The sequence below is a fragment of the Muntiacus reevesi genome, chromosome 14 (assembly GCF_963930625.1).
Source record: "Muntiacus reevesi chromosome 14, mMunRee1.1, whole genome shotgun sequence".
Taxonomy (NCBI): Eukaryota; Metazoa; Chordata; class Mammalia; order Artiodactyla; family Cervidae; genus Muntiacus; species Muntiacus reevesi.
The window spans coordinates 52,815,775-52,824,480 of NC_089262.1; positions in this window are offsets into that span (position 1 = coordinate 52,815,775).

Genomic DNA, 8,706 nt, shown 5'->3' on the forward strand with positions numbered 1-8,706 from the left:
CTTAAACTAGCTTATCCCAACTCATGCCTTTCCCCCTGGAACAAAGGGTGCAAAGTCCCCAGGGGCTCTGGGCTTATGCTTACTCTAGATCACACTTGGGTCTACAGTTAGGCACGTGGTGCCTGGGAGTCCAGCACTCTGTCTGAACAGTCTTGAGCCTGCTTCCAGAGCCTACACAGGCATTTTCCCTGGAGTTTGTTACCTGAATGTGGACCGCACCACTACACCCAGATCAAGGGGTAGCCAGAGATGACTTCTCTGTGAAAGTATGGAGAAAGCTTGGACATGTGTTCTAAGGTATTTGTATACATACAAATGAGGCCCCTCATGGTACCAAATATTTATGAGGCCATCAGGGCTGTTCATCCATATTCCAACTTGTAACTCTAAGGAGTTAAAAAACAATTACTAATTTAAACCAGATAGTTGAGAGTATATTTATCAAGGTAGGTATATATTAGGCATAAACTTTAAAATTTTGATATTCAGTTCATCAACCTCTGTTTACAGTTTTGTGTTGTTTTCACTAATGTAAGATGCTGACAAAGTGACCTCTGGAAAAAAACTTGCTTTTTTATTTGATAATTTGAGCCCATTTACTTAGCAAATGAAAACAATTTGGTCACCTAAAATATTTTTATTTCTCTCTTTTCTTAGAACTGTGTAAGTAAATTGCTAAAGAAAATGTTCAAATAACCCAAGGCAATTTTTTTTTTTCATTATAGAAGGTGACCTGCACTTTCTACTATGATGTGTAAAGAATGATGTGTTTTTCTTTAATGCTCAATAACTGAACTAAGGCATGTCCTGCTATTGATTATAACATTTTACTAAGATATGTCTTTCAATCTTAATATTCAGTTTACCATCAATTCATAGAATTCTGTTTATTTTAAATAATATTATTATTATGTCCCATAATTTAGCTGAAAAAATTTTCCTGTTTGTGTGTTCTTTGTTGTGTACATTATGTCTGTCCTATTGCTTTGATACCTTTGTTCATTTCTTATGTGTCCATGGTAATTATATTAAGACTTTCTTCCTTGAAATAATTCAATTCCATTTTCATGCAATTTGTTTTGCTGTTTACTATTTGTAATTCATTATTTCAGTTCTATAAAGTTGGGTTTTAGATCAAAGGTTTTTTCCTGAATTCTATAAATTTTCTTTAGATTTTATTTTTGTGTTTTTTTCCTTGGACCTCAATCCATTGATTTATTAAATTTGTCCTTCTATTAACTTCTCTTATAATGAAAGACATTAATTAGGACTATTCTTTTGTTACTAGATTATGTTTTATCTTCAACGAGGCACTCTATCTGCGCTCTCTATTCTCCCTTTCTCTCTAAAACAAAGAGGTACTGATGTATTTACACTTTTCAGTTTGCTCATGCTAAACTAAGAAAATCTATAACCTGCCTATCTGAAACCTATAATTTAATTATTAACTATAATATTGTTAATTATTCATCCATGTTAATATAGCCCATCCACTCTACTCTAGCTTGAGTTCATGAGACAAAGAAGATAAATGTCCATTCAGAGCTTGTATGAGATATTTAGGAGAAGTTCATTTTTTTCTTCAAAGATTTTATTAAATGTTCCTTATTATAAGTAATTTACAATATGATGTCTTTGTATGTGCTTGTGTTGGGCACAAAAACAGAATAATCTACTCTAAAATGGTAAACCTTCAGGATCTAGATCATTCTTCTACTTCAATTCAGAGTTACAGGTTTCCTTCAAAGACACTTTTCATTTTCCCATTGTATTCACCTGTTTCCAGTGGTTCATTTTTTAAAATCAGAGATATGTTGTTCTAGTTTAGTTGCTAAGTCATTCCTGACTCATTGCAATCCCATGGACTGTAGCCCACCAGGATCCTCTGTCCATGGGATTTCCCAGGCAAGAATGCTGGAGTAAGTTGCCATTTCCTCCTCCCAGGATATCTTTCTGACCTAGGGACCAAACCTGTGTCTCCTGCTTTGGAAGGCACTGAGCTACCTTCAACCATGAAGAGATAATCCATGTCCAAGGTAAGAGAAACCCAAGTAAGATGGTAGGCACTGAGAGAGGGCATCAGAGGGCAGATAGACTGAAACCACAATCACAGACAACTAGCCAGTCTGATCACAAAGACCACAGCCTTGTCTAACTCAGTGAAACTAAGCCATGCCATGTGGGGCCACCCAAGACGAACGGGTCATGGTGGAGAGGTCTGACAGAATGTGGCCCACTGGAGAAGGGAATGACAAACCACTTCAGTATTCTTGCCTTGAGAACCCCATGAACAGTATGAAAAGGCAAAAAGATAGAACACTGAAAGATGAACTCCCCAGGTTGGTAGGTGCCCAATATGCTACTGGACATCAGTGGAGAAATAACTCCAGAAAGAATGAAGGGATGGAGCCAAAGCAAAAACAACACCCAGTTGTGGATGGGACCGGTGAAGCAAGGTTCAATGCTGTAAAGAGCAATATTGCATAGGAACCTGGAATGTTAGGTCCATGAATCAAGGCAAATTGGAAGTGGTCAAACAGGAGATGACAAGAGTGAATGTCGACATTCTAGGAATCAGTGAACTAAGATGGACTGGAATGGGTGAATTTAACTCAGATGACTCTTATATTTACTACTGTGGGCAGGAATCCCTTAGAAGAAATGAAGTAGCCATCATGGTCAACAAGAGAGTCTGAAATGCAGTACTTGGATGCAATCTCAAAAATGACAGAATGATCTCTGTTCGTTTCCAAGGCAAACCATTGAATATCACGGTAATCCAAGTCTATGCCCCAACCAGTAACGCTGAAGAAGCTGAAGTTGAACAGTTCTATGAAGACCTACAAGACCTTCTAGAACTAACACCCAGAAAAAGATGTCCTTTTCATTATAGGGGACTAGAATGCAGAAGTAATAAGTCAAGAAACACCTGGAGTAACAGGCAAATTTGGCCTTGGAGTACGGAATGAAGCAGAGCAAAGGCTAATAGACTCAATGGACATGGGTTTGGGTGAACTCCAGGAGTTGGTGATGGACAGGGAGGCCTGGAGTACTGTGGTTCATGGGGTCACAAAGAGTCAGACATGACTGAGCGACTGAACTGAACTGAACTGAACTGAGCTACCTGGAAAGCCCACATTAGACACATAGGTCTACCCAATAAATTTGGATTCAGTATGCTGGTGGTGGAGAACAGAATCTGTACTTTTCATCAGATTTGGAAAACTTTATTCATTTATTTAAATATGTTTATGCCTCCTTCTCTTTCTGGGACTCTAATCACAAATATTTTAGCTCACTTGATATTGTTCCATGTCTTTAAACTCTGCTGACATTTTTAGTCTTTTTTTCTTTTTATGTTTCAATATGGAGATTTTATATTGATATAGTTTAAAATCTACTGGATTTTCCCCATAGTTCTGCTCTCAATTGCATCCAGTGTGTTTTTCATCCAAGGTCGTGTATTTTTAATCTCCAAAAATTTGATTTTCATCCTCTTTAGGTCTTCTATGTCTTTCTTTAATATGCTCACACTTTCTGCTACCTTCTTTAACATATATTTATATGTTCAAGAGTATATTTAAATAAGTTTTAATGTCCTTGTGTGTTAAGTCTATCTTCTGTTACATTTTGGTATTTCTTTCTCTTGATTGATTTTCTCCCCTCATTATAGTGCTACTTGATTTGGGAGGCAAATTTTCGTTATATGTCAGAAGTGTAAATTTTATGGTGTTGGGCATTGGATTTAGTCATAGTTCTTTAAATATTTTTTTAGGGATTTGTTTTGGGCCAGTTAAGTTACTTTGAAATAATCTCAACCTTTTGAGGCTTGTATTTAAGCTTTCTAAGACAGGTAGAGATCAGTCTTTAGTCTAGGGCTAATTTGGTCTCATAAATTGAGGCAATACTCTTCTAAGAACTTTATTTAACCACACCGATGTTAAGAGGTCTTTCCATCTTTGCTTGTGAACTATTCCTGGCCCAGTGTGGTGTGATCCTTAGACATTGCCTGACAGGTTTCTTTATACTGGCTCTTTGGCCAACATTGTGTGATTTCCTTATATGCATGCTTTTGTCCTCAGTACTTTGCTGTTGATGTGAGAGAGGGATCTCTGCAGATCTCTTGAGAACTCTTTGTCTCTGCTTCTGTTTAAATTTCCTTCCCATCACCACAGGCTTGTTACTCTCTGTAGACAGTGAGCTGGGGCAATCACAAGCTCACTTCATTTATTTTGGTTTCTTTCCAAAATCACTCTACTATGGTGGCTGTTTTCTGATGTCTAAAAACAGTTTTTTTCATGCATGTTGGTTGTTTTGTTAGTTGTTTAAAGTGGGGAGGTAGATCCTGTCCTTCTTATTTCACCATGTCTGGAAGAAGCAGTCCTCTTATGATACATTTTTAACAAACTATGCAAAGGGCACTTGTTTTGGACTGAACTATTGTGCAGAAATGATGACCAAGAGTAAAAGTGGTTGCAATAAAGAGAAAGGTACATCCTGGGGATTATATAGGATACCTCCCAGCAGCATGAAACAGCAGGGTATACTATTTCTCCTCTCCACTCTGTTTTTATTTTTTCTCCTAAACCTCAGCATGTAGCCGTTACATATTTAACACTTACTATGATAGAGACTACCTATGGTTGGTAATGGAAACTAGAGAGGAAAGGCACCTCTTATTCTCATGCAGTAGGTCGGAGAGGGGACATGTGCTTGACTCCTGACTTTAGAATTGCGCTGAGAGGTTTTGGGGTTCTTTCCTTTCTACGTTATCCTATACATAACAGCTTAACTTGGGAATTTTAGTCTTAGCCTTTATGCAATTAAATTCTTACTTTACACAGCATCCAATGAAAGTATTTTAATTTTGTCATCAGTGTGGACATGCTGTAGGAGCCATTTAAAGGATAGAGTCACATCAAAGCCTCATTTAAGCATAATTTACTTTCTAAAGCCATATCACCTTGATTAACTAAATTAGTAGTTCCTTTAGAGATCTCATGATTTTAAATGAGTCACTTTACTTGTAATGTTTTGCAATAAGGCTTAATTTACTGCCACCTTCTCGACAGTTCTGATTTGCTGCTGTTTTCCAAAGCCCAGTAGGATGATTGGTGCATGAGAAAATAGCACTGCTTAGAAAATAAACTAGAACACAACTTGTCATTTTCAGTTCCATCTGCTCAACCATGTCGTTATTAAATTAGATTCTAGGAAAGTGTCTCACTGTCCCTTAGAATGTCATATTGGTCTCCTGAAAATAAAAATAATATTATTGCTTTGAGCACATTTCTTGGTATTTTAGTGTCAAAATATGAAGGTCTAAGTTCTAATTAGAGAAACACTGACCATATGCTGTGTAACACTTGATATTTACAATGAAAACCTGGGTGGAGGTTATCATAAAGTCAGGCTTCTGAAGCAAGTTTATATGTGAATAAAATTTGGCTCACAGTGATGTCCAGCTCCACTCCCAAATTTGATCAATCCAAAGAGCACCCACGCAGTGAAATAACACCGCATGACCTTAAAGTATGTTTGTAACACACGGTTCCCTTAATTATTTCAACCATAACTTGTTTTAGGTAAGTGACATGATGATTAGCAATGGGAGCACTGATCCCTTGCTGCTCAAATCTAGATAATATTAACACATTAATTCACTTTAAAAGACACATATAGACATGCCATCAGTGTGTCTGATCAGGAACAATTAAGAAATGAAACAACTGGGATTGCAGAGAAGAAATGGTGAGGATAGAAAACATCAGTTTTTAGATTTATACTCAACCTTAACTTTAAGCTGGTAATGGCCAGTTTTCTCTCGGTAGACAATCAGTCTGCCAGAAGTTATCTATAATATGGCAGCATCATAGGGCACTAGGGTTAAAAGAAGTGATTAATATCATTTACTCCAATCTTCTCTCTTGACAAATGATATCCCAAGGCTAGCCTAAGTTCAGTCAGGTAAACATTAAAATCAAGAGGCTAAAAATCTAGGTCTCCTGTTTCCCAATCCATTGTTCTGTCTACCTCTGCAATAATCTAGGATAAAAATACTTAACAGCATGACAGATAATCATGGTGCTGATGATTTTGGCCATTCTAATAGGTATGCAGTGTTATCTCATTGTTATTTTCATTTGAATTTCTCTGATGATAAATGCTGTGGAGTCTTTTCATATCCTTATTTTCCATCTTGATATCTTCCTAGATGGAACGTCTCTTAAGGTCTTTGGTCCATTTTTTAATTGGGTTGTTTGTTTTCCTACTGTTGAGTTTTAAAAGTTCTTTGCATAGTTTGGATAACAGAAAATGTATTAGAAATGTCTTTTGTATACCTTTTATCCCAGTCTGTGGTTTGTCTTATTGTTCTTTTAAGCATTTATTTTTCAGTCTGGTTGACTCATAGTGAGCTTGAAGTAAACTAAAACCTCTACAGGCAACTGAACTCATAGAATATGAAGAACTTCCTAGTTAGAAGTCTTTCCTGGGATCCACATTTTAAAAGGTTTTTAGTACCATTCCCAGAGGCCAATTTTATAAAAATCTAAGTAAGAGCCTAAAGTCATCATGTAAGAATTGAAAAATATAACAAGATTTTAAATTAGGTTTTCAATATGCTATGAATAACACAAAATTAATACAATATTAAAAAATAAACTTCAATTCTCCCACATGGAAATTCAGAAAACTCTTGTCCAATCTTATGTCGATGGTGGAATTTCATGAATTAATCACAAAATTTGAAAGGAGTAAAGGAAAAACTTTCTCCTTTTAAAAAATATTTTCCTTTCTTTCATGCTCGGTTGCTCAGTCATATCAAACTGTTTGAGATCCTATGGATTGTAGCCTGCCAGGCTCCTCTGTCCATGGGATTTTTCAGGCAAGAATACTGAAGTGTGTTACCATTTCCTACTCCAGGGGAACTTTTGAATCCAGGGATCAAACCCACATCTCCTGTGTTTCTTGAATTGGCAGGCAGGTATTTCTTGAATTACCACTGTATCATTGAACAAGGGGGGATATGGTGTGAATCTGTGTGTCATTCAGGCGTTCTTGATAAAATGCTAGCTGCATGTGGATAGTTACTGGGTTTTTCCTGTGATAGTACCCTGGAAAATTTTAACTGTGTATACACTTTTCAGTGTGTAGAGGATCAGTATCTGGTGTTATACGGTTTTATTAACAGAAATTTACAGTTGCTGCTATGAGCTGGGAGAGAGGAGTGTAGTCTTTTTCTTCTTTGTAATAATGCCTATTATGCAAGGTTTATTAATGCCAGTAATGCAAGGGTGTGTTGGGCCACATTGGTCAGACTTTAAACCAGCACTCAGGCCATTTCTCTGGACTCTACTGCACACTGGGGAGGAAGGTGTTTGGGGTTGGATTAGATGACCCATGGAGAAGGAAATGGCAACCCATTCCAGTATCCTTGCCTGGAAAAATCTCATGGACAGAGGAGCCTGGTGGGCTGCAGTCCATGGGGTCACAAAGAGTCAGACATGACTGAGTGACTAATACTAACTAACCAACCACCATGTCACCTGGGACTTCTAAATAAATAGCAACTTTTAAAATAGCATATCTACCACTGTCACATGAAGGAAATATCATTTTCTGGAATGAAAGAAATATTTTATTACCCCTCCTGGGAAAAGGCCAGTCTTCAGAAAAGAAAGGAGCCAGAGATAAATGACCCTTGTATTAGTCTGGTTGGGCTGCTATATCAACATTCTATATCACAGGCTGGTTGGCTGAAATTTATTTCTCACTGTTGCAGAGTGAAGTCCAAGATCGAGGTGTCAGCAGGGTCAGTGTCTAGTGAAAGGACTATCTTTGGGTTGCAGATGGCCATTGTCTCATTGGCAGAGAGAGAACTTTGGTATAGCTTTCTCTTTGTATAAAGGCACAAACCTACAGGATCAGGGCCCCACCCTTATGACCTCATTTAACCTTTCTCACTTCCTCACAGGCCCTATCTCCAAATTCTCTGGACACATTGGAGATGAAGGACTTTAATATATGAATTTGTGGGGGTGGGGGGACATAATTCAGCCCATAGAAAAACCTTATAAACCAACAGAGATTATTGAGAAAAGATAAAATATAATGTTTGAGGCCTTTTTTCTTATAATTTAATATAAACAGATGAGAGTATAATGGCTTAAATGGAAAAAATTTATTCTGTAAAAAATAGTGAAGCAATTCAGGGTCAATCACTATCATACAAAATAAAAAATTTACACATTTAGGATAAAAAACTGCACCACCATGGCTAAGAAGAGTATAACTGCAAAAGGCAGTATGTTGTGTGTGAAGAGGCCAGATGCCTAGCTATTTTCTATCAGTTTTATAGTTAGAGTTACAGGTGATAGAAATCACCTTTTATTATAGTAAACACATGTCTGTGTAGATCTGTGTAAGATATTATACAATCCCTCAGTGCACATTTAGTTGTAGAGTCTGCAGGGATATGGAGGGGAGGAGGTTAGAAGGGAGAAAGAGAATGGGGGGATGTAAAGGGTAGGGGAAAAAGGAGAAAAGAAAAGTCATATGTCTTTGATGTATTCTGCTCCCCACAGCCTAAACAAAACCATTCCCTGGAGGAAGTAGAACTGTTCAAAAATGGTTAAATCATGTAAATGTGACCTTCTAGGACCAGAACACAGCTGCAGTGACAATTATTTAATAATGCTGAAAAAA